At 31.3% G+C, this 26,242-nt stretch overlaps 1 long non-coding RNA gene across 1 annotated transcript; it reads right to left on the bottom strand.

Moving 5' to 3' along the window:
* Positions 1-3,610: 3,610 nt before the first annotated feature.
* LOC134232746 (uncharacterized) lies at positions 3,611-18,144 on the bottom strand. Its single transcript, XR_009984841.1, has 3 exons — positions 18,067-18,144; positions 16,841-16,873; positions 3,611-4,568 (listed from the first exon to the last, which is right to left on the bottom strand). It is a non-coding gene; the product is annotated as an uncharacterized LOC134232746 (long non-coding RNA).
* Between the last annotated feature and the right edge of the window lie 8,098 nt (positions 18,145-26,242).

The raw sequence follows: 26,242 nt of genomic DNA on the forward strand, positions 1-26,242 counted from the left end.
CAATACGAGACTCCTAAGCCTGTGTTTGCTTTTTATTTCTAGGAACAAATTAAACACCATGATGTTGTTTTTTACTAGCTACAGTTGCTATTGCATGACATTCAAATTTGAATCACCACTACATGGAGACAGTGAAATATCTTAAGGATAAACATGGATTTTACTTTGAAAAAATAATCTTTCACTTATATGCCTTTGATCAACGAATTTATCCCCCTAGCAAATCAAAGGGTCCAAAAATCATTTGAAAAAACTGAAAAAAATAACCTTTTTAATTCTTTTATTATTACCACTGTCGACCCCGAGAAGATAATAAAGGCCAAATGTAACCAGTACCAGTGAAGGAATCTTTTTCATTGATATGACATTAATATCAAATTGTTTATGAAGTTGTTTTCCAAAGATTACCTTTAAAAGTTACAAGATATTTACCATACAGTAAGTATGCAAAACTTTGACTTCTTGTTCAACTCATCAAATTCCGAGAGATTACTTGTATGATTGGAAAAAATTATATGTAAACATGTTTATTTATTTGTAATCATAATTACAAATATTTTCAGCGAGACTGTTGTAAATATAATTATAAATATTTTCAGCGAGACTGCTGTTCTTAAGAAGAACTTTTCTTAAGATTATTTCCCTTTATATACCGTATCCCCATGCAAAACATTCAGTCCATGAGCCACATGCACTTCAAATAACCTTAGTTTGATCCTTTTTGAATTCATACTTGTTTAAAGCCGCTTGGTCCGATTCTAATCGAGAAAAAAATTCGTTTTTCTTCTTGAAAAATAATTGTCTAAAAATTGTTTCAACTTTTATCAAATTACATCCTAAAAGTCTTTTTCTTTTAAAAGATATCAAAATTCCAATGTTAAAAAAATAATTTTTGTTAGGTCACACAAAAAATAATCCTATGTTGATATCGCGTGAAATCACCTTCGAAAAATTAAATTTATCGCTTACATGTTTATCTCATGAAGAACAAACCCGAGCATATTTTTTCACAAGAAATTAAAGTACTTATGCATGTACCAGTACACAGACAATATTTAACCCTTCGTTACCAAACTTCCTCTAACAACAAATATCTGATTTTCCTTTATTCTTTAAATATGCATAGTAATATAAAAATTACTTTGGATAATATTCAATTAATTAAAGATATATTATGACTTAGGCTTCTACTAATGGTAAAAAAAAATCGGGTTCGGTATCTTCATTATTCAATATAACCAATATATTTGTTTTTTTTCAAAGGTGACTTCACATCAGATCTTAACTTCCCGTCAGGGACTTCTGTTTGTCAATAATGTTTTTGATCTCTGTTTTCCGTGTAAAGATTGTTGTAGTAAACAATCAAATCAATCTCATAATTTATTTTTATATATTATCTATGCAATGACGTACGTTTATTGTGTAAGATAATATGTGCCTGTTTCGGATTAAGCGGCTTTGAAAAGCTTTGTATTTTTTTCATTACAGAGGTTGTCGATAAGAATAATGTTTACAGGTGAAACCTCTTCATTATAACACGTATCTCCCCTTGAAATAGGATGTGACCCTTTGTTTGAGCAAATCTGAATCCCCGTATACAAGGAATGCTTTTGAAAATTGTGAAAATGGTACAGTTTTTCTTTAAATATACAGGGGTGTAGCAACAGGGGGGGGGCCAGGGGGGCCTGCCCCCCCCCCCCCCACTTTTTTCCCCAACCAGACCTATTCTTTAGGAAATGCTAATAGAAAGCCTAGTTGCCCCCCTCCCCCCCCACCACTTTCAGTGATGTACCGAAAATGTAGTATTGGTTGGAATTGTTACTGAAAGTAGTTGACACTGAAGAAAAGTTAACCTATCCCCCCCCCCCCCCCCCCCCCCAAAATTTGATTTTTGTTTTTTTTGCAACTTTTGGGAATTTTTCTTTTTTTTTTTTTTTTTTTTTTTTTTGCTTGTCAACTTTTTCAGGTAAGTAAAAAAAAAAGCATTTCTCTGGCTGCCCCCCCCTTTGAAAAACGATGCTACGCGCCTGAAATAAGCTTTAAACTTGCAAAGTTTACAGGCGGACGGAAAGAAGAACGACCGACACTTGACGATTTTATGTAAATTACAAGTTATTTTGATTAAAGAGAGCTGGGGAAAACTTTTTGGAAGTAAAACGTTGTATCATTTATTTAATTTTTTTATGGGGAAAAGAAATACGTAGAGTATGATATCAGAAATAAATTATTAGATGAAAAATATGTAAACGGATGGTGTGTTGAAATAGATTCATTTGTCTTAATTTCAGAAGTGTAGGGGAAATATCTTTGACACTCTAGGAGGGGTGGATTGGTTCCAGAGACCTGTTGTGTAGTCATTCATTGTACATTGTACGTGTTCTCTGCAGAATTAAGAGCAAATACAAGAAAGCAATTTTCTTTAAATACATATGTATCTAAGGTTTGTTGAGAAAGTTCATACCATGATGAATTATTTTGAAAATTTCAAAGCAGTGCTTAACTAAAGGAATGAATTTTCAAGTCTAACAAAATCCAAATAATGTGCTTTAGATTTTTAGCAATTCATTTGTAGCAAGAAATTATTGGGTTTTTTCTTCCATATAAAAAAATAAATAACATATTGAAAGCACCAGAATGACAGAAATACTGGTCATTTAAAGTGAGAATATAGGATGATTTACTTTTTTTCTTCAGAGCTTATATGTATCTTGCATCAAACAAGCTGATGAGCGTACGGATAAGAACGATACGGTAAAAGAAAAGCGTTGTCATTTCGAAATTGTTTCCCGACTTGATATTTTTTGCATAGTATTTGAAAGGATCTTTTCTTCTCTGTGCTTAATGTCTATGTCACAAGTATTCGTCATCCATTTTCTGCACAGACATTATCTGTTTTAATACCTGCCCTCCCTTTTTTGCTAAAATCTTATCAATAGCAAGAATTAACTCCTTGAATATATCACAAATTGTTAATGTCTTCTCATCGTACATTGTATTTCTTTTCGAAAGTAAGAGAAAAATGTGAAATTAATTTTTTTTAACACCCATCATGTATGATAGAATGTAATAGTGATTTCATTTTTTTTATAGATTGGTTGATTGTATATTATTTAATGTCCCTCTCGAGAATTTTCCACTCGTATGGACGAGTGTTTATAATTCAACGGAGTTTCAAACATCTTTTTAGTCAAAAATTATTATAACACTACAAGAGACAGATGTAGAATTCCTTTATCAGACTAAATAGAATGTGAAGAATAAAATCAATATGATGATTACATCAAATAAAAAAAAATCTCTTAAGGTTATAGAATTCGTCAAATCATATCCTTAAGTCAGATACGGTATATGATATGAGATGTGACTAACCATTTCGTTTCTGTCTCTATTAAATACTGTCAAATTTTCGTAATATTTATTTAAGAAATTAGCAAAGACCGAACATTACACATTTATTAAGAAGAAGAGAAAAAAAATACAGCACAATCGATGTATAAAACGGCAAACAACATTACATAACATAAATCATATTTATAAAACATACAATGGAAAAAGCTAATAAGCAAATTTAAATATTTGAAAGTCTGTAATAAAGGAGAGCCACTAGATATTCTTTTACAAAATATAGCATATTCATTTAAAATCAATAAATTGTGACAAGAACAAACAAAATTGATACGATAAAAAGGGAATAAGTGCCAATATGAAGAATGTTGGAAAAAATTGTAATTTCAAGTTGAAAAAACCTCACCTTATTATAATTCACGTTAGGGTATTCTTATTCTATAAATTTGGAAGAAGTTTTAAATTCGTGTTCTCTAAACAACAGATTAATGAATTCTTTGAATCAAAAATACTTCTTAATCCAGAGTTGATCGTAGGTTTAAAGGGCTGTTTGTTCTTTGATTATAGTTTCATTAATTTATATCACAGAATACGCAGATCTGATAAACATACAAGCATTATTTTATTCGTACCAGTAATTGTTTTTACCTTCATCTAGATTTTTGATTATTAATATTCCAGATACAGTTTTTCTTTTTTTCTATACAAAATAGCGGGCTTAAGCAGTATCTGGGGGATTTACCAAAACGTTTTTCAATCATGACTTTTCACTATTTAAAATGGACATTAAAAGGCTGATTCATCCATTTTTGGTAGAAAAGTAACTTGATACTGTATTAACAAAATGTGTCTGTAAAGAAAATTGTGTCCTTATCATTCTGCTCTCTCTATTCTTCCAAAAAATATGTCCCAGCTTGGGAGTTTGAACATTTCTCATTTTTTCTTGTTAGGTTTCCAGGTCAATTGTCTTTCATGTATACATCTGCCCTAAACTTGTGAGTTTCAAAAGAATAATGCGTTCCTTTACAGCAATATTCAAACAAACAAAAATATACAATAAAAGTGTAAAATATGATGTTTTAATCTAGTGAGATAAAAATAAGTCATTTTTACAGGACTGGTTTGTAAATTGAATATCAATTCAATCGGGTAAGCACGGCATTTATTTGTCACTAATCAGATTCTTCATCAGATTCTTGATCAGGTGTTGACGGATACATCATCTAAAAAAAAGAGAAAATTAAATACTCTCATGAATATACTCTACCTTTAGCCACGTCTAATTACCAGATTGCATTTATACACGAATATGCGACACTAAGAAAAGGCCAACAAAATATTGTACAATATGGAATAAATATGACTTTAAAAAAAACAAAAACACGTACAAAGAATTAAATAATAATGCAACATTTTCTTTGTTAACTTTCAAGACGGATCTACAACGTCGTCATGGCTGCATATCCGTCGAAAATCTATAGTTTTTTCCGGTAAAAATTTTATAAGTAGCGAATCAAACAGGGAGTCAAAAATGGAATTCGATTCTTTTTTATATGCTTAAACGTATTTTTCAGGCAAAATTGCCAATTCAAATTGTCTTCTTTAATGAAATGCAAAGGAAAGCGGTATTACAAGTTTGATTGATTGATTGATTGATTGTTTAACGTCCCTCTCCAGAATATTTCACTGATATGGAGACGTCACCATTGCCGGTGAAGGGCTGCAAATTTAGGCCTATACTCGGCACTTACGGCCTTTGAGCATCTTTATCGTGCCACACCTGCTGTGAGACGGGGCCTCGGTTTATACGGTCTCATCCGAATGACCGCCCCATTTAGTCGCTTTTTACGACAAGCAAGGGGATACTGAGGACCTATTCTAACCCGGATCTCCACGGGGAATTTTTACAAGTTGAAAAAAAAAACGAAATAATGGTCATCACATTAAGATAGATGACGTGATCACTCCTACCCAAGTTCTTCTTGACATTTTCATTTACTTTACGCATATGTTTGACGGAGCGACCGTTAGTGAGGGTAGTGAATGCTACATTTTATTGTTCAGTAATTAATTTCATCTTGAGACGAATAATGGTTTAGCCAGAGCACTAAAAGGAGCAAAGAGCATGCTGGGGAAAAAGAGCGGAGAGCATGCATTGAACAGTGTCTTCTGCCTATTCCCACTTTTTAAAAATTTCATTTCCACCTATCCCCACTTGCAGATAACAATAGATGATTTTATAGTTAATTTGTTTTTTCAGTAATTTGATTAATTACACCCTTCGTAGATTTATCTGTATTTTGTACATTTTACCACAGAAAATAACGAATAAATTAATGAAAAAATGTTTTAGTTCAATTAAATATATATGGATTTGAGAAAAATAACGAAGAAAAAAAGCCTTACAGGATATCTTAATTCTAGATCATAAAATAAACAGATTTTTTGGCAAAACATTGGAATAGCTGGAATTTAAAATGAACATTGTGAAAAATGATTTAATTCCCTTATTTTTCATTCAAATATTAGTAAAAAGGAATCTAATTTATAATTCTAAAAAGTAAAATATACCAGTCCTCTATTCCAACAGGTATTCATTGATAATTATTGATTATTGTTTACATAGTAATTACGTGTTTTCATAATTAATTGGAATTGTCCTTTCCTGTGAATGTAATTTGTTACGTATATACTAATGGCCTATGTATAAAATACATTAAAAAATTACGAAATCCATCGGGATCGATATACGGTTCCGTAACCACGTGTAAACATTATGGCATCCTGCGTCGTAGTTGTACGTCCTCAGAAAAAGATTCAGGTGCGTGAATATTGTCAACGAGTCTTCAGATTCTGGCTCTGATTTTGATGAATATGATTCTGACAGCGAACATTTATTTGGCAGCGAGACGGATGTAGTGATGATGGTCCCGTGATGATTGATACCGAATCAACAATGTTTGAATTTCAAAATAGAAACAGGTAGTTGGATCTTGGTTTATAATACTATGTACCTTATAAAAAGGCTTATTGATATGTAGGAAAAAAAATAAACAATTTTGATGGGGACTTGATTATGTACAAGAGAAGATTTTTTTACAAGACAATATCAGGTCTGGTACATTCACTAGATTTAGCTACGTAGCTTGATTTACCTACTTCGTTAGCTTTATTTACCTACCTTAAGTAGCTTTATTAATTATTGAGCTCTGTACCAAAGTAATTTATTTCTATAAAAAAAATTCTACCTAGTACGTAGCTAAATCTAGTGATTGTACTCGACCTGAATATATACCTAGCAAACCTGTCAAGAGAAATTTCAAGGTTGGTACATGAACATGTAGCAACAAAAATATCTGTATAATTTCAACAATATTGCAAAATATTCACATCTGCAGAATTATAAATAGCATAAGTAGCCTTTGTGGGGTGATGAAGAGGGAATGAAAAGTTGAATAGGTCCAGGGTTTTCAAAGACTGTTTACTAATAGGGTACGTTAAGAATTAGATAGATGGGTCTTCACTGTCGATGAAATCACCATTATTGTCTCATATGTGGGATGCATGATTATAAAGAATCTCATTTAGCAAAATATTTTTCACATATTTATGAGATGTTATGAAGATGGCTACACTAATGATTTTCGGCTTTATGGAATAGTAGAATTTTCTTTATGGGAGATTACAATTACTAGAAAAAAAGTTGTTGTCAAATACTTGTGCAGACTGCAGACTTTTCAAATTGAGGTCACCATGTGTTCCTTGACAGGTTTGTGTTTAAAACAACTAATATTATAAATATAAGTCTGGGAAATTGTACTTTGTAAAGAATATTTCATTTTATTCTTATATTTCTCGTGCAATTTCAGATTATTCAAATTCATTTCCCTGGTTAGGGCTGGGCTTTACAATGGGATTTTCAGCTGTGGAGCTATAAAGAATAACTACATAGAGTTTCCAATGTAGTTTTGTGAACAGAATCCAGAAATAAGAAGAGGAGAGACAATGCAGCAAAAGCATTACCAATTACTTGCCACTGCTGAGAAAATGGTAAAGATATGTTATACTATAATAGGAATTGCCTTGTCTATCTGTCAATTTGCCAGATGCATTTTTCCTTATTCTGTTACTTTACTTCAAGGATATACTGTAAACCAACTTTTATTCGCGACAATTTTATTTCGCGATTTGCCGGAGGTAAACCAGTTCGCGACGATTAATTTTCGCGATAAAGCCTATTAAGGTTTCTTTTTAATAGACACATAGACTTTAAGAACCGGTTCGCGGCGAGAAATATTCGCGATGACGAGGCTCTCGCGAAATTCACGAAAATTTCTCCCACGCGAATAAAAGTTGGTTTACAGTATGAAGCTCTTGTTTTCTTCAAAGATAACTAGAAGAATTTGTGAAGAATCTTACCAAGTCATTTGATGACATTTTCTTCAATTGGAAAATATAAATGTAGCATTATTATCCACTTGACAGTTATTTTAAAAGTCTTAGAATATGTCTAGTATGGTTTATTTCAATTTAATTTGAAAACTGTCCTTTTTCTCGAGTACATGCTTTGAGTACTACTTTTATGTATTTGGAGACAGTCCAGTTCTTCTTTAAACAAGGAGTGGAAATTTCAGTGCTTGTTCAATTTCTCCAGAAGTTATTGGATGTTACATAGGAAGAAAATGGGGTCATACTGAACAGAATAGTTTGGATACACCTTATAGATTTTGAAAGCTTGAGACCAAAAGATCAACACAAATGGTGTACCAAACATGAAGAAAAGAAGACAGTTTATGATTGAAGAAGCTTGTGTAGTAGCCAAAATGTCAGGATATTTCATATATGTTAACTTATACGATTTTACTGGTACATGTACTTAAACATTGTTAACATCTTGATATTAAATATGCATCAGGTTTCACTTGCAGGAATACACAAAAATTCGGAGTAAATTTTAAGTGTTTATTATGTTCGAAACGATCAAAGTTCAAGGTCAACAGTGCTTTAGTTTTAACAAATATAACACTATTATGAAGACTAATTTCCTGTATACGCATGTACAGGTATAGCAAATAATTCAGAATATGATTTGGGAAACTATGATTTTTTCTTTTAAATCTTATCTTAATTTAGAACCATGATGTATACTTAAGCAAGTAGATTTTTTTGAAGCATACTTAATTTCAAGGTCATTTTAATTTTGGAAGTGAATATAAAATATCAAGAAGCAGTCAAGCATTGAAATTTTTTTGTTGTTGAATGTACTTAGTTATTGAGTAAAATTCAAATTTCAATCTGCAATGAAATTAAAAATAATAAATGTTCTAATTTGTTGATTTTTAAAACTTGGTGTTCATTCATTTTGAGTTTGTTGCCATGACAATATGTCTGTCAAGAAATTGGCTCTGATATTCCTTTTTGTTCAGTTTGACCCTTGACCTTTGACATTGTGACCTCAAAATCTAAAGGGGTCCTCAACTTTTCAAGAAACCAGTGTACTAAATTTGATGTCTGTCAAGCAATGGGTCCTCAAGATTTTGAATGATTAAAATCTACATACTGGTGTATCGAGAATTATAACCCTTGACCTTTGACCTTGTGAACTCCAAATTAAAAGGAGCCATCTACTTATTAGTAGGTACCAGTGTACTATGTTTATTATCTATCAAGCAAATGTTTTGTTTTTTTTAAGATAAGAGAGAACATACTTGGTCTACTGATTGACAAACAGGTTCTAAGCAGTATGTGAATATCACCCTGCTCAAAGAAAATGTAAAATAATACAATTCTGGTACCCCCCCCCCAATTAACCCCATTTAACCCCCTAAGAAATAATTATTGACTGAAAACAAAAATGTACAACATACTGGTATTTTTCTACAGCAAAATTTAAATTTTTGAAAATATTTAAATCAGCAAAATAACTCCTTGCTGAAGTTCAGGGATGAGAAATTTTGAAAATTCACAAAAAAATGTTTAACTTTAAGTAAAAAGTAGGGATTTTAAATCGGTCGATTTTTAATACTCGGTTACTCGGACGTTTTTCCGATCGAGTACCCGGGTACTCGGTAAAAGTGTAAATAAATATGAACAAGCAAATTGAAAAGTATAAAACATTGTAAACTCTTGTAGAAATAAAACCAGATGCACTGATAGGAGACCTATCCGTGAATGTTTTTCTGTCATAATAATGATGAGCACTTCGTGCCCGACGAAATTTAATATAACATACTTAATATTCAATTTATTTATCAAATAAACACAAGAATTAAAATTACAAATTGTTCACAGTGTTTTTGTTTAAAAAAATAATCTGCTACGTAATTGTAATGTAACTCTTTGTCGCGTTTGACGACCAGGTATCAATCGTCAGAGTTACGTACAGTATCAACTTGAACTTGATCAAGTTCTCCTAACAGAGCAGATTTACGATTTTCGTACACTTTTTCGATCCTAGACTTTATAATATTACGGTACGGTATTTTTTAGTTTGGTGCAACGATGGACATCAGTTTTTTTTAAAGCCTTTGCCTTTAACCAATTGAATTGGCATGTAATATCGCACGTGTAATATCATCCGCTCTTTTCCCGAGAATTTACGGCTTCTCGGAGAAATGACAAAATTATCTAATTTATTTAAACATAGTGGATCTTAAACGATGTTCAGTGAAAACAAATAATTAAAGCCAAACAAAAAATAAGGGAAGAAGACAGCCGAAGGTGAGAAAAGCCAGGTACCCAAGGTGCTTGGTCATGATAATTACTGTATAAACACTGCCACAGGCGATAACGGTCATTTAGAGTCGTAGGAAACCCTAATTACTGTATGTACAAGTGCAATGAGCATTTTAAGTTTTAAAACAGATTGTTTAATGCATTAATAAATAAGTTTAGAACTATTCAAAAATATACATCCGAGTAACCGAGTACCGATTTTAGTATTCGATACTCGGACGTTCGATCGAGTACCCGGTTAACCGGGTACTCGTTGACATCCCTAGTAAAAAGTACAGCAAAATATTTGAGAGTCTGTCACAATCAATATTTAATTTTAATTGTATTCACATTACGTTTATGGTTTTTATTTTATTTACCCTTTACTGGACCTCTATATTTTTGTTACCTTATTGAACCTCAGTTAAGTTTTGCAGGCATTGGTCAGCTACGACCTATTGTATTATGAGGTATTTAAATCCCTGCATAGCTGACCAAGTAGCCGGGGTCCACGTTTTCATAGATTTACATGCTTGACGTACAGTCCAAGATGAGTAGATAAATACTTTTTTCCAACGGTAACCATTTCTCCATAAGGGGTAAGTTTGTTTTTTTATTATATATGTAAGTTTTTGAGTAATAAATTTAAAACGTAGAACTATTTAAGAACTTGAGTTAAGTAATGTTTTTGTTACTATTTACGTATACAGGTTTTGCTGGGTAGAGTTACTCATGCGTTTATTGTTCTATTTCTGGTGCAATGTACGATGTTATGTACGCACGTAGACTATTTTGTTTTGCCGCTTATAAAGTCGGTGTTGTGGGTTAAATTGTTAAAACCACTTTTGTTAAGATGTTGTGTATTCTTAACGTTTTTCTTATTACAATAGTGTTCGGTTAAAAATACCGGGACTGTTTGTATGGTGTGCCATTAGTGCAATTGTAGTCAATGGTGACTTGAGTTTTTCTTTTTGTATACGTAGCCTGTGACTTAAAAATGTTATTTAATTTAAAGGTTCCTGATGTAATCCAATTACAATCTAGCCATGTGTGTGTTGGCGACGACCTTAACCAGACCGGGATACCCACTGGGAGCCAGTTGGCGGGAGTCCGTCGTGAAACGGGGCGTGTCTGCGTGGACGTGGTTCTGAGCCAACGATATTGAGGATTATAAGAGACTTTAAGTTCTATTTATTGTAAATAATATCTGTAAAAATATGTTGTGAATATTGTTTTTTATTGATTTTATTTATAGATAAAAAAAATTGTAAATAGAAAAAAAAATCTTGTTGTGTCTGACTGAACAGAGCACGACGGCTGTCGTGACAGAGTCCAAGGACAGATTTTTTATATAATGTAGACTGACATGTTGTCTAATAATTGGTATGAGATTGAGTTGATTCTGAGCGTCACTTTCTGAGTTATAGGTTTTTGAAAAGTGAATATTTTCACCAGTTTTCAAAAATCTGGGAATATGCCAGATTTGTGACCTTTTTGCACTTAAACGGGGGGGGGGGGGGGGGGGGGGGGGCACAGTTTGTAATTATGAAAAAATTTCCGAAACAAGTGTATCTTGTTACTTTCAACCATACATGGATATTTTATATCATTATTAAGTAAAATGCTGAATTTTTAAACATAAAATCCTATAAAATTCCTGTTTTCACCCTGCTTAAGGACCAAGAATTCTATTTTTAGAAACAATGTCGATTTAACCCCTTAAGTGAGACCACACTGAAAAAAAAAATTGTGGCAAAATATTTCATATTGTAGAAGAAATTTACACACAAAACATGAAGTTGATGTATGTATTTTCACTATATAATCTATAGAGCCCCGCCCTAACACCAAAACCCCTGACCCTGGGGCCATAAAATTCACAATTTTGGTAGAGGCACTATTGCTCATCATAACTTTGTGCTTAGTTAGTTCATTTAATACCCAGGAGCAGAGAAGATGATTTTTAAAGAATTCATGTATTTTCACTATATAATCAATAGAGCCCCGCCCTATCACCAGAACCCCTGACCCTGGGGCCATAAAATGGACAATTTTGGTAGAGGCACTCTTGCTCATCATAACTATGTACTTAGTTGGTTTATTTGATACCCAGGAGCAGAGAAGAAGATTTTCAAAGAAATAATGCATTTTCACTATATACTTATTTAGCCCCGCCCTAGCACTAGAACCCCTGACCCCAGGGCCATGAATTTCACAATTTTGGTAGAGGACTCAAATGCTGATTACAATCATGAAAACAGTTTGCCTGCTTGATGTCCAGGAGTAAAGAAGAAGATTTTTAAAGATTTCATTAATTTTAGTGGTATTTGCCCCACCCCACAGGCCCCAGGGGGGCAGGGACCATGAAATTTACAATTTTTATTCACCCATAGATGCTATATGCCAAAATTGGTTGAAATTGCTTCAGTGGTTTCAGAGAAGAAGCTGAAAATGTTCAAATGTCAACGCACGACAAACGACGCACGAAAAACAACGAACGACGACGGACGGAAACGGATAGCAATGGGTCACCTGAGTTTACTCAGGTGACCTAAACATGGTCCTATGGCATTTACTTTTTACTCCTTTTTTGTCCGAAAAACATCTCTCAGTTATTTTCAATAAAAAACAAATTAGCAGTTTCACATGAGAAGGTTAAAATTGAAAAATGCAAGTTTTAGCAATATATTAAGAATACATGTATTGAATTTCAAATCTAAACAAAAATGAAGTCAAAAATGAATTAAAAGTAAAAAAGTAAATTTCCGGCGATTCCCTATGGAATTATATCTTAAAAAACTATTACTGTAACAAGTTATATAGATATAATTGACTTGATAATTTTGAAAGAACAAATGGTAGAACAGTCAAGATTGGCTTTGATTTTTTATGGTTATGTTAATGAGAGAATTTTTTTTAAAAAGTTCACTAATTGAAATTTATTGTTAAAATACTTTGATTTACTACAGTAAAAATTCTACCATAGATAATTATCTTAAATATCATACTATCGTGTACTTTATGTTTTTTTATCGCTAAGTAGATCAAACAATTCCTTGTTCGAACGCAATATGTTAAACTTTTAATCTAGAACATGTACATATTAACAGTCTATTGTCGGACGGAAAAAAATATAGTTAATCATTGAAACGGTAGAGTAAATAATCATGTTATCAAATCTGTCAGACAAAACGATGGGAATGTTTTATTTGGTTTATAACATTTCTCTCAGAGCTTCTGTAAGGAAAGTATTATTTCAACTTAATTGTAGATTTCATGGTGATGTCAATGAGAATTAAAAGAAAGTTTACAATTTGAACTTCATAGTTAGAATACTCTGATTTACTACAGTAAAAATTCTACCATCTAAGTAAACTATAGATAACTATCTTAAATAGTATACTATTGTCTTCTATTAAACTAGTGTTTTTCACACGTTTATGTTCTTTTCCCGCTAAGTTAGATTAAACCACGCCTTGTGCAAATGCAATACTTTAACCTTTTATTCTAGTACATGTATATATGTACAGTTTATTGTTGGAAGAAAACAATTATAGTTAAATATTGCAACGGTAGAGTAAACAATCATGTTATCAAATCTGTCTGACAAAACGATGAGAATGTTTTATTTGGTTTATAACATTTCTCTCAGAGCGCTTGGCTCTAAGGAAAAGAATGTGGAAAAGAAAGCAAAATTATACTAAATAACTTTAGAATTAACTAAATTAGCTAAAATTCGCAAACAGTTGGAGTGAAAGTGACTAGACGAACGTCTTTTTCAACAACATAAAAATGGAATACCACAGCTGCTCAGTTGTAATTTTTTTAATTCTATTTAATCTTTGCGTGTTCCAAAATATCATAAAACTATTCCAATTTCAATTTTTCTACAGCGTGCATCACATGTATGGTAATCATGTTCATCCATCCAACAAATAATACATTCCATATCTTTCTAATTTTTTGTACATACAAAATTCAGTGTTGTTTTTTTTTTTTAAAGTAAAATTGTTACTATCTCGCATTATAACACAGGAAAATCAACTTAGATTGATATGTGATCAAAATACTTACTCTTTTCAATCTTTCCGTTAGCTATAACCATAAAAAGAAAGATATAAGCAACAAATGGCAGAAATAAATTCAAAAAAAATTATTGGACATAGAAAAGGAGTTTATATCATTAAAAATACCTAGTTCCTATATAATTAGAAGTAAAAATTCAAAGCAAAAAAAAAATCAAATAGAGCTTCTGTAAGGAAAAATATTATATCAAATAAATTGTGTAAAATCTTGTTTATCCTCACACACAGACCATCTATTGTATATCGTCAGCTTTAGCAACCCACATCCTACCACCAACCCATCCTCTTCCAATACAATCCAAAGAAGTAAAGAGAAGAAATAATTTAATGCTCTGTCAAATCTAGTTGTTTGTAAGACGGTTTATTCTCACGCAGAAACCGGACAGTGTATATCGTCAGGATTAACAATCCACACCAACTACCCCCTTGTTTTGAATATGAATGCTTAACACTTTCAGACATCACAAAGACGTGAATAACTAAACAACCTAGTATACATTGGTGAATCCTCATAATTTTCAGTTTTGAAAAAAAATGTACATCATCGCACCGATGTTTATTTTTGCCGAAATCTACAAAAGATTTTGTCACAATAATACGCTGATAATGAAATAATTAATTGATCGTGTTTGTAGCATGATTGATAAAAAGTGGTCTAAAGGCATTTAAATTCTTCTTCTCCCTTTTTTGTCCGACAAACATCTCTCAGTTATTTTTAATAAATAACAGATAAGGAATTTCACATGAGAATGATAGAATTGAAAAATGCAACTTTTAGCAATATATTAAGCTTATTGAATTTCAAATCTAAACAAAAATGAAGTCCAGAATGAACGAAAAGTAAAATATTGAATTTCCGACGATTCCCTATAGATTTATATTGACTTGATAATTTTCAAAGAAAAAATGGTAGATAAGTCAAGAATGGCTTTGATTTTCATGGGTTTGTTAAAGAGAGGATTTTTTTAAAGTTCACAATTTGAAGTTTATAGTTAGAATATTTTGATTTATTATAATAAACATTCTATCCCTTAAGTAAACTATAGCTAACTATCTTAAATATTATACCATTGTCTTCTATTTTACTAGTGTGTTTTACACGTATATATTTTTTTTTGCTAAGGTAGATCAAACCACGCCTTGTTCAAGCGCAATATTTTAACCTTTTATTCCAGTACATGTACATATGTACAGTCTATTGTCGGAAGAAAAATTATAGTTAAATATTGCCATGGTAGAGTAACCAAGCATGATATCGAATCTTTCAGACAAAACAATTGGAATTTAAAGTTTCTGTTTGGTTTATAACACTTGGTTTATAACATTTTTCTCAGAGCGCTTGGATATAAAGAAAAGAATTTGGAAAAGAAAGCAATATTATACTAAATGACTTAGAATTAACCAAATTAGCCAAAATTCTCAAATAGTTGGACTGAAATTGACAAGACGAACTCCTTTTCAACGACATATAATTGAAAAAACACCTTATTTTACAGCTGCTCAGTTGCTATTTGTTATTCTATTTAATCCTTGCGTGTTCCAAAATTTCATAAAACTACTACAATTTCAATTTTTCTACGGCGTCTATCACATGTTTAAGAAATGAAACCGAGGAGGTTATCCTGCATCATTCACGAAAACAAGGACTTTATTTCTTTTCTACCATGTCTACAAAAAGTGCTAAAATAGGGGCTGATTGTTTCCTCTATAGAGAAACGAATTAGGTCACAATGTCTCGATAACGCTGTTCCATTTAACACCAGAGTGGAAATTTGTTTGCTTACCTGTGTATAGAATGCATACGATTTGAGCTTTTGTTGCATTTAAAATAGCCTTTTTTATTTTAAAATTACATATTTCTTTTTTACTGCTCTATTTGGACTAAAATCAGATTGTTTAAATTTAAGTGTGTAGGGAGACCCGTGGAATAGCCCCGCTTAGCTATGAAAAAAGACATTCATCAGCAACCTTGTGTAATCTACAGTGTTTATACTGCAAAAGGCGACACATCGAAGTGGTCTAAACAAGCATGTATTCTAATGCAATTGTTTTGTAAAACACGATTTGATTGGCTAATGGAATGATGTTTGAAGCAGTAAAACGAGCATTAACGCGAGTAAAAGCTTTTCATTGTGACGTCATAATAGAGAGACGCAAAAACACAATGCCCTGTGACGTATTTTATGTAAAGAAAATCAACAAAATAAGACGTAAACAACAAACAAAATGCATAGAATGCATTAGAATGGGAATAACTAATCTTCTAATTTGGTATTTGCGACCGTTAATGCTGATTTATCGGTCGCAAACATCCGTTTTACTCAGTAAAACTCAGTTTGCGAACGTTATATCAGCATTTACGGTCGCAAATACCAAATTAAAAGATAGTTATTCCCTAATTTCATTCTATAGCCAAACATGCATTTGAATTGCTTAGGTTTGATACGTGTTTCTAATTTTTTGATGATAATCGTGATTTATTGGAGAATAATGTCAGCGGTACTTCTTTATGTCGGCAATAATCATGGTAGAATAGTAATCATGCCCATCCATCAAATAAATAACATATTCTATATCTTTCTAAATTTTTGTACATGCAACATTCAGTGATATTTTCAAAAAAAATAATATTGTTGCTTTCTCGCATTATTTTAGAGGAGAACCAGCTAGGATTAATATGTGATCAAAATACTTACTCTTCTACCTTTTTCCCATAGTTCTTCCATTTCCTATAATTATAAAGAGAAAGATATAAACAAGAAATAAGTGTACAAAAAATACTGAGACATAAAAAAGAAGTTTATATCATTAAAAATACCTACATGTATTTCCTATGTAATAAGAAGTAAAAATACAAAACAATAAAATCAAATAGAGATTCTGTAAGGAAAGAATTTGATTGTATAAAATATTGTTTATTCTCACACACAGACCACCCAATGAATATCTTCAGCTTCAACAAACCACATCTTACCAGCACGCAACCCCCCCCCCCCAACCCTTTTGTAAAGCTCTATAATACTTTGTTGATTAATCTTTACAACTCTCAGAGATCAAAAAGACGTCAACTGCTTAATAGCCTTTGTAACCTAGTGTGCACATAGTATTGTAAAAAGTACATTATTGTACAGAGGTTTAATTATTCTAAACCTACGGGAAAATTCGTCACAGAAAGAATACTGATAATGAAAAACATACTTGTCAATAACCTCTGATGTTTCGGAGGATCATGTTTGCTCTGCTCAAATTTCGCATTGTTCTATGGACTTTGAGATTGAATACTGTTCGTTATCTCCATATCCTTCTTGTAATATTGTTTTCTCAGGACTATTCTTATGAAATACCAAATAAAATGTTTTGTTTGCTCAGGTGTTGTAGTGCATGTACACACAGTAAATGAAACTATCAAAATCGCGATTTCCTGTCACTTAACTTAATTTACAATATTTTTCTGAGCTACATTTAATAACATCGATTCACAAATATCATGCAACATTTTTAAAACGCTGTTTAACAATGCACATTATACATATATCTTTAGAAAAACATTCATCAACCCAATGAAATCCAATAAATAATATCCTCATTATCATTCTAGATAATTGTTCCTACAACATTCATTGTTGTTTTGAAAGAAAACATTTCAGTTATCTCTCATTATTAATTACTGAAATCGTGATTTCAAGTAAAATAAACATGTTTTTTTATAGTTTGATATCTCAGGCAGTGATCCTCATGAAATAAACACAATATGAAAAATATATGTTTAAATGTGAACAGATGACGCATATCATGACAGACGTCAGATTAAAACAGATAGCAGTAAGTAACCCATGTAGCTCAAATGATCCAAAAATAAAATAGATTTTAAGTATAAAAGAATACGCTTTGCATATTTGAATTTGAAATAAAAAGAACTCACCCATTCTTTACGTTCCTCTTCCTGTAATCATAAGAAGATAGTACTTAAATGAGTTGGAATGATAAATCTACTGGAGACTTTTTGTACAACAAGCAGTAAGTGTATATTGATATATTGATATTGTATAAGAAGTAAAAATACAAAACAATAAAATCAAATAGAGCTTCTGCAAGGAAAGTATTATACGAGGGCCGTTCAAAAATTACGCGGACTTGGTGCACAGAAAAAAAATTTGACGACATAATCGGGCAAAATGTCACACATAATATAAAAGAATCTTTACTTATATGGCCTTCAAAATTTCATATCAAAATGTTGTAAATTGGTATCAATTTTGAGTGATTTTTCAGGACATATCACTAAGTCATGGAGCAGCAAAATCTTCGACGTCACAGGCATTATAAAAAATATGTGATTGAGCTTTCATTTTCTGAACATTTTTCCAAGAGTTCCCGTACAGTTTGAGTTACTTTATCTACTCAACATCCAAATCCCATTTCTTGTCAAGCTTAAAATCTATTTAACAAGTAAACATTATTCTTTTTTTTGTTTTAAAACCAAAAACTGCAGGTATTTATGAGATATAGCGTGACATTGGTCACTCTCAATCACTTTCTTTAAAGTCCGGATAAAGTTTTCGTAGATAATCTTCTTCCCGTCCTCCCATATAGCCTTTTTACAGAGGTCTAACGGTCTAAAATTTCAATGAGTTATTTGTGAACAAGTGTCACCAATACCCTAGTTTACTACATGTTTAATTATGCATATTTTGGATCTATTTTGGCGATATCTCGAGCATTACACATAATTAAACAAAAGTGGTGCGCCGTCAATTCAGGAGACGTCATTTTCACAGTCGTTTTTACGGGGATCGCATAAGAGAAAAATCACCATATTTCTGTTACTACTTCAAATATCATGTCAGAAATCTAAATACATAATAATAAAACAGTTTAAAGATATATTTGAGAAAATTGTCGAAAAATATCGCGAATTATAGAAAATTAATGAGTTAAATTTTGGATTCCGCATGCTTTTGCTTCAATTTTATTTGTCTTGCTCCGTACCTCTCCATCAGCGATATCAACATAGCGATAATTTTAGTAGAATAATTCTAAAATACAGAAATTGTGCCCAAAATTTATCGAAATCTTTAGGATACACATTTCTGTGAAATTTCATAACTATATAACGTCTATAAGAGTAAATAATTGTACAGTCCGCGTAATTTTTGAACGGCCCTCGTATTAACTAAATTGTTTAGAATCTTGTTTATCCTCACACACAGACCACCCAGTAAATATCTTCAGCTTTAACAAACCACATCTTACCAGCACGCAACCCCCCTCCACAAACCCCATTGCAAAGCTCTATAATACTTTGTTGATTAATCTTTACAACTCTCAGAGATCAAGAAGACCTCAACTGCATAATAGCCTTTGTAACTAAGTGTGCACATAGTATTGTAAATTATTGTACAGAGGTTTAATTATTCTAAACCTACGAGAAAATTTGTCACAGAAAAAAAAACACTGATAATGGAAAACATTATTTTCAATAACCTCTGATATTCCGGAGACCCATGTTTGCTCTGCTCCAATTTCGCATTGTTTTATGGACTTTGAGATTGAATACTGTTCGTTATCTCCATATTCTTCTTGTAATATTGTTTTCTCAGAACTATTCTTATGAAATACCAAATAAATTGTTTTGTTTGCTCAGGTGTTGCATTGCATGTACACACAGTGAATGAAATTATCAAAATCGCGATTTCCTGACAAAGGACTTAAGTTACAATATTTTTCTGAGCTACATTTAATAACATCGATTCACAAATATCATGAAACATTTTAAAAACGCTTTTTAACAGTGTACTGTTACAACGCGAAATGTAATAACAACGCAAAATGTAATAAACCTGGATTATTACATTTTGCGTTATAACATTTTGCGTCGAAATAAACGCAGAATGTAATAACGTAAAATGTAACAACACATTTTGGAGAATTATAACATTTCGAGTTATTACATTTTGCGTCGAGATCAGCGCAAAATGTAATAACGCAAAATGTAATAACACGATTTTTGGATCATAACATTTTGCGTTGTTACATTTTGCGTCGAGATTAAGCAAAAGGCAGGAACGCAAAATTTAATAACACATTTTTTTCGTCGGCCAGATTGAGTACAATCTTCAATAGTGTAGTGGCCGATGAAAATAAAATAAAACAAAAGATAAAAAATAGATAAATTTCTTACAATTAATATTTTTTTTAATACATTGATTTAATTAGTTACATGTATTTTAAACTTTAAGGTACTTGGACACAGATTTGAAGTTAATATTTTTTGTATATTATCACAAATTATATATTTTGATAGCATTTCACACAAACAACAATTGAAAATCTTATTTCATTTAAGGTAAGTCGCTCCTGAAATTTGTTATATCAAGGATTTTTTGAGAAGTATATTTTGGATAAGTATTCAAAAAGTGTAACTCAAAATAGCCAAGAAAATAGGGGGTCAGTGTGCATCCTACTGATCTACGGTACATTTAAGTTGACCTTTTTGCACTTAAATTTCATCTCTTTGGTTACTTACTTTAACCCTTATTATATTTGATCAAATGTAAGCATGGCAATAAATATAATCTTATTTTATGTAAAATAGTTTGAATAATATTTATCATTAAACAAATCTTGCAAATGAATGCGCGTAATTTATTGTGTGACCTTTTTGCACTAAAAATTAACATTTTTGGGGTATTAAAAAACTTAATAGGCAATAAAAAATTTTCTTATATCAAACTTTTTACGACTTAAGTGCTGATCAGTCACAAGTGTCGAGTAGTTTAAAATAATGAAAGAAAAAGATGGGGTCAGTGATGATCATTTTGAAATATTTGTCAAAATATGTGATTTTCAGGCAAAAAATATTGTAAATTTGATCTTGACTTCTTTAATATATTTTCATTTTTTGGACAAGTTTGTTGAGGGAAGGTGTAAAACTTAGTCTAAAAATATAAATTAAGACCTATATTAAATATTTTTAGCAATATCAAAACGGAAAATATTCTCCGAGTAAAAGTATGTGAGGCTAAATTTCCATTACATTAAATTTTATAAATGTGCAGATTTGCCGAATTTTCTGCTAAATATCCTTCCACCAAAAGAAATAGTCCCTCATAAATCTTGCTTTTTTGTAGATTTTTGAGCAGTTTTTCATTGAATGTTAAAAAATTTACATTGTTGAATTTAAATATGTTATAAAAATTGATTTTTATTAAGTAGTTTTGAAGTAAAAGCTTCTGCGTGAAATTTTCTAAAAAGCTGACGAGTGACTTACCTTAAAAGATTTTAAACCTTCAAATTTTTTGGCGGGTTTGATTGACACATCCTTGCACTTTCACAAATTTTAACTTTATTCTTAATCCTTAGGAAAAGTGGCAATCTTGTTGTGTATTATTGAGAAATATTAAAACTTGAATCCAGAAAAATAATTCCATTCAGAGTAGAAATGTTAGAGAGCAAAGCTCCTTCTTGAGGCATTTAGATTGATTGACTGCTTGTTTAATTCCGTGATTTAATATTGTCAAGTTTATTTATTTTATTTTGTTGCGTATGAACAAATTAAAATTTATTTACTGTTTCGTTTTGTTTCCTGTGTTCGATGTACTTTTCGTAAGTTTCCTAAAGTATGCAGATTTTACATGCTGCTACTCAACTAAAAGCACCTAATTAATAAATATATTGAATAGATATTGAAAAGATAACCAAAGCTAACTTATAAGTTCAAATGTGTGTTTTTGCTTTAATTGTATTCCAAAATTTTAATTTTAATCACTTTTTCTTTTTTATTTGTTCCGTATTGACTTTATTAATTACATACCGGTATAACTTTTAATATTTCATCGATTTGTTTTAACAAGACGCATGAATTCAATGTATTACAGTGAAAGGCGTAATCATGATCAGTTTGATATGACCATTTTTCTTCCAGAATTTTAATGTAAAATAATGACACAATTCTATTGAAATCTCTAATGAGAAAATATACATGTACGGCAAATGAATGTAATTCTTTGATATGTGTCAATTTGAACAGAAGTACAGATTATTTAGATTTTTGCTAGGGAAGTAAAAAGTGCGTCTCCCTCTGATGATGACTACACAAAATCAAGTTTACCTGTACACAAATACAAAGTGTTCTCATATATTTTTCTGATATGTCCCTTTGAATTAATGCTAATAATGCATCAGGTAAATGATATCTTGGGGACTAGGAATATCTTAAACAATTATTGAAAATCTATTTTAAACTGCAGCAGAAACTTGCCTAAAGCGCAAAATGGGGTGGGGGGGGGGGGAGAAATGAAAAACAAGAAGTAAAACCAATATATTAAAGGCGATTATTTTGATAATTCTCATATTGTTTTCGGCCTCAAGAAAAAAGAAAAAACGGCAAGGGGACAGCCGTCTTTGAGTTAAAAAAAATTTAAACAAAATACATGTATTATATAATAGCAAATTACTATATTTCTTTTTTTTTTTTAAAAAATGGGTGAAACTCGATCCATCCCCACCCCAACCCCATCCGTTAGAGTACAAGTACGTACGTGCTACGAAATATGCGATTTTTTAAATAAATCGACCATTTCCCTATTTACTCGTGTGAGTTCAATTTACATTAAGGAATATGAAATCATTATATAGACAAATACAATTTGAGAGAGAGAGAGAGAGAGAGAGAGAGAGAGAGAGAGAGAGAGAGAGAGAGAGAGAGAGTAAAAACACCGTTACTAAATTTTGAATTGTTTTGAATACATTATTATAATGCTTTAAACTCATTGATTGACTTTTTTTAAAGTAATTCTCAAGTGTTGGATTCCTCAGTTAAATAGGTATAGCATATAGTGATTGAGCATTTTCTTTTGGGGGGGGTGTATTTTCCTTTTATTTTGGTGGAATGTTAAATCTAAATTTATTGAATAACTGTTCATGTTTTATTCTAGCTGCAATAATGTAGCCCTCTCCGATTTTTTTATCTGATATTTTTTGGAGAGGGTCCTCGAAGGGGGGGGGGGGGCTACATTATTACAGCTAGTTTTATTAAACCACCAATTTTTTTTAATTATGTTTCCATGAATATTTTAAAGATACAAAGTACGAAAAAAATGTGGAATTTTGAGAAGTCTCTTTCAAATTTTACTAGAATGAGTTTATGTATGTTTAAAATATTTATTTTAAATCGTAATACGATCGGTACATTTAATTAAAATTTTGTTAACGCCCGATATTCGGATACTTGGAATGGGGTTGAGCCGCAAAGAACCAGGTCTAAAAAATTAATACACTGTATATTTTTCTTTCCTATTAAAAGATCGCAAGTGGACTGGTGTAACTGAAAAATGTATTAAAAGATAAATGGGCTTTGTTCGAGTATTGCAAGTTTATTATAATAACTCAACAGGAAGGATTAAATACCAAAAATTAAGGCGATATACGAGGGCTGTTCAATGAATAATGTCCTCGGTGCTCATAAAGAAGCAAAAGACGCTTTTCAATGATTTAGTCTTCATGATTTTACTAAATAATCTCTTTCAAGTAAAATGCATGTCCGTAACATTTTTTATCCAATTTCGGATTGTTTTTAGAACTAATTTTTGGGTATGACCCGTAGTATACTGGAAAATGGCAGATCCAATGATTTCTCGGGCTTGTTTCTTCCCTCTGAAAGGTGTTTTTTTTCAAGTTTGGAAATAGAAACAAGTCAAAAGGTCAACGATCTGGCGAATATTGTTAATGTGAAAAAACATTAACTTTCTGTTTATCCCGGAAACCCTTTTACTCTTCAGGGCATGCGGGTTTGGACGCTGTCTTGAAGAAATTCAATGTAGTGGATTCCTGATTCTGGGTCCTTCCTCTAATAAAGCTTTTGATTTTTTGTAAATGAATTGCTTTCTAGACTCCTCCAGAAATTAAACAGTCTCTCCGAATACGTATTTGAACAACAATACCACTAATTTTTAAGAAAATTACATATAAATATTTCTTTGTGCTCTTGAATACATGTGCTCTTGTCATACATTCGCCGTTTTTATCAAGTATATCTTATGGTAAATTTTGTTTTGAGGGTTTTAATCAATATATTTATGTTCCAATATTTGTTTGAAAATAAAACAAACGCGGATAACTAAAATTACTGATATTTTAAAGTAACTGTTAAGAATTTCTTATACGATGTCGTTTTCACTCATTTTTCAAAATACAGGATGACCTTTGAGTACCAAGATTTTTTACCGTCAAACGTTTCTTAAAAACAGTGTAAACTACTCCCGATATGATGTCTATCAAATTTGCTATGTGTCTTAGAGTCAATCATACATCATCAAATATTATTCGTTGAAATTTGGCAACCAGTACATAAGTAGTTATAATTTTTGTTGGCAAGGAGGGTACCCATTTTTGATGCCCATTATATAACTTTTTATTATTTAAATCCATCTGCTCTTTTGTCTATAAAATAGGCATTGGTTGCTGTAAATGTCATATATTTCAGTGAATATTTCTTTGGGATTTTTAACAAGATTTACGACATCTATAATGGAGCTTTTATTTTCACTCTAGTTTACTGGTTCTTTACAATTCATTTATAATGCAGTGTCTCGAAAAGCCCTTCTTTCCCAGCTTCTCACGATGAAACTATTTGATGAAAAGTGGTCACATAAACTGTTATAAATTCATGAAAGATTCAATAATGAGAGAAAGTCAAGTTTAATGTCATATGATATCTGTAATGTATGTTATATAGTTCAGGACATTATTTATTGAACAGCCCTCGTACTAGTACATGAATCTTTAACTTCAGTGATCTAATGGAGGACGATTTTCATAATTTGTGGTAGCTGCAGAACTGTGGCTCTGTGAAAAATATCTTGATAGACCGGAGAGCTACAGTGCTACCCATTGAAAAAAGAAAAACTATATCTATTGTGCACAAAAAAGTGCGCTCGGTTCTAGATTAATTCTTTAAATTCTTACCTCAATTCCAAAAAAAAAAAAATTAAATTTCAAAAAAAGACCTTACTCCTCTATCAAGTACTCTCGTGGCTGATACTTGTACGAAGCGTGTTGGACCGAATTCATTGCTGATCCATGGTAAGTTACACCTACATTACTAGGTAGGCATACGTAGTATAATATAAGAAACCATTGTTGAAGATGTCAAAGGAGTCTTATAACAACAACTTAACTGGTAGGCTTTGCTTTCTCCGAAAACGATTTAAGAGAGGGGATGTAACCTCTGTCTTCGAGTAGCCAATACAGGTTCCTTGATAAAATAAGTCACTTCTTTGACATCTACCAGTCTTTTTCTTGCTTTTAACGATATTATTGCCCTTTATCATTAATTTTATAAGGGAAACAATTTTCACAAATAAAAGTTTCGATAAAATTAAATCTTGAATCGTGGGATCGTGTCAAAACCGGAAGTGCTATTGATAAAGGGAAAAGGGAAACAATTTTCACAAATAAAAGTTATATATATATATATATATATATATATATATATATATATATATATATATATATATATAAAATATAGGTATATGAGGTTGTTTGTGGGCACCGACTTTCTAAGCTGGTTTGTGGGATCTCGCATTTCTACATTGCATAGCTATGTCATATTCATAATTTAGGCGTTATATATGGTCCTTATATGATATATAATATTTATTTTGAGTTAATATTAAAAATATTGTATATAATTGTGGGTCAAAACATTTATATATATATAGAATTGTGGGATAAAATATATATATCGCACAATGCTCTCCGCGTCTGAATTCTATGACCCACAATATTATCTTATGCTATATGAGTTTATATATTATTTGCTGTGTTTCAAAATGAAAAGAATTTAAAATTAATGTTTGATAAAATATCTAAAGATATATAATGTATGCTATTAACCTATGCACAAAATAGAAAAAAATCATTAAGAACAGTTTCGCTGATTTCAGTATTATTTTTCAAGTACTTTCCGATCATTTTAAATAATGATTTACTGCGATACATTATTTATGAGAATCTAAACAAGAAATTCTAGGGATATCCTCTCTCCCAATAAGATTTACAAAATCAACTGTCCCACAATGTGTTATATATACCAGTAT

This window comes from Saccostrea cucullata, unplaced genomic scaffold (genome assembly GCF_032062105.1).
Source record: "Saccostrea cucullata isolate Sc308-1 unplaced genomic scaffold, CSIRO_AGI_Scuc_v1 ctg4152, whole genome shotgun sequence".
Classification (NCBI taxonomy): domain Eukaryota; kingdom Metazoa; phylum Mollusca; class Bivalvia; order Ostreida; family Ostreidae; genus Saccostrea; species Saccostrea cuccullata.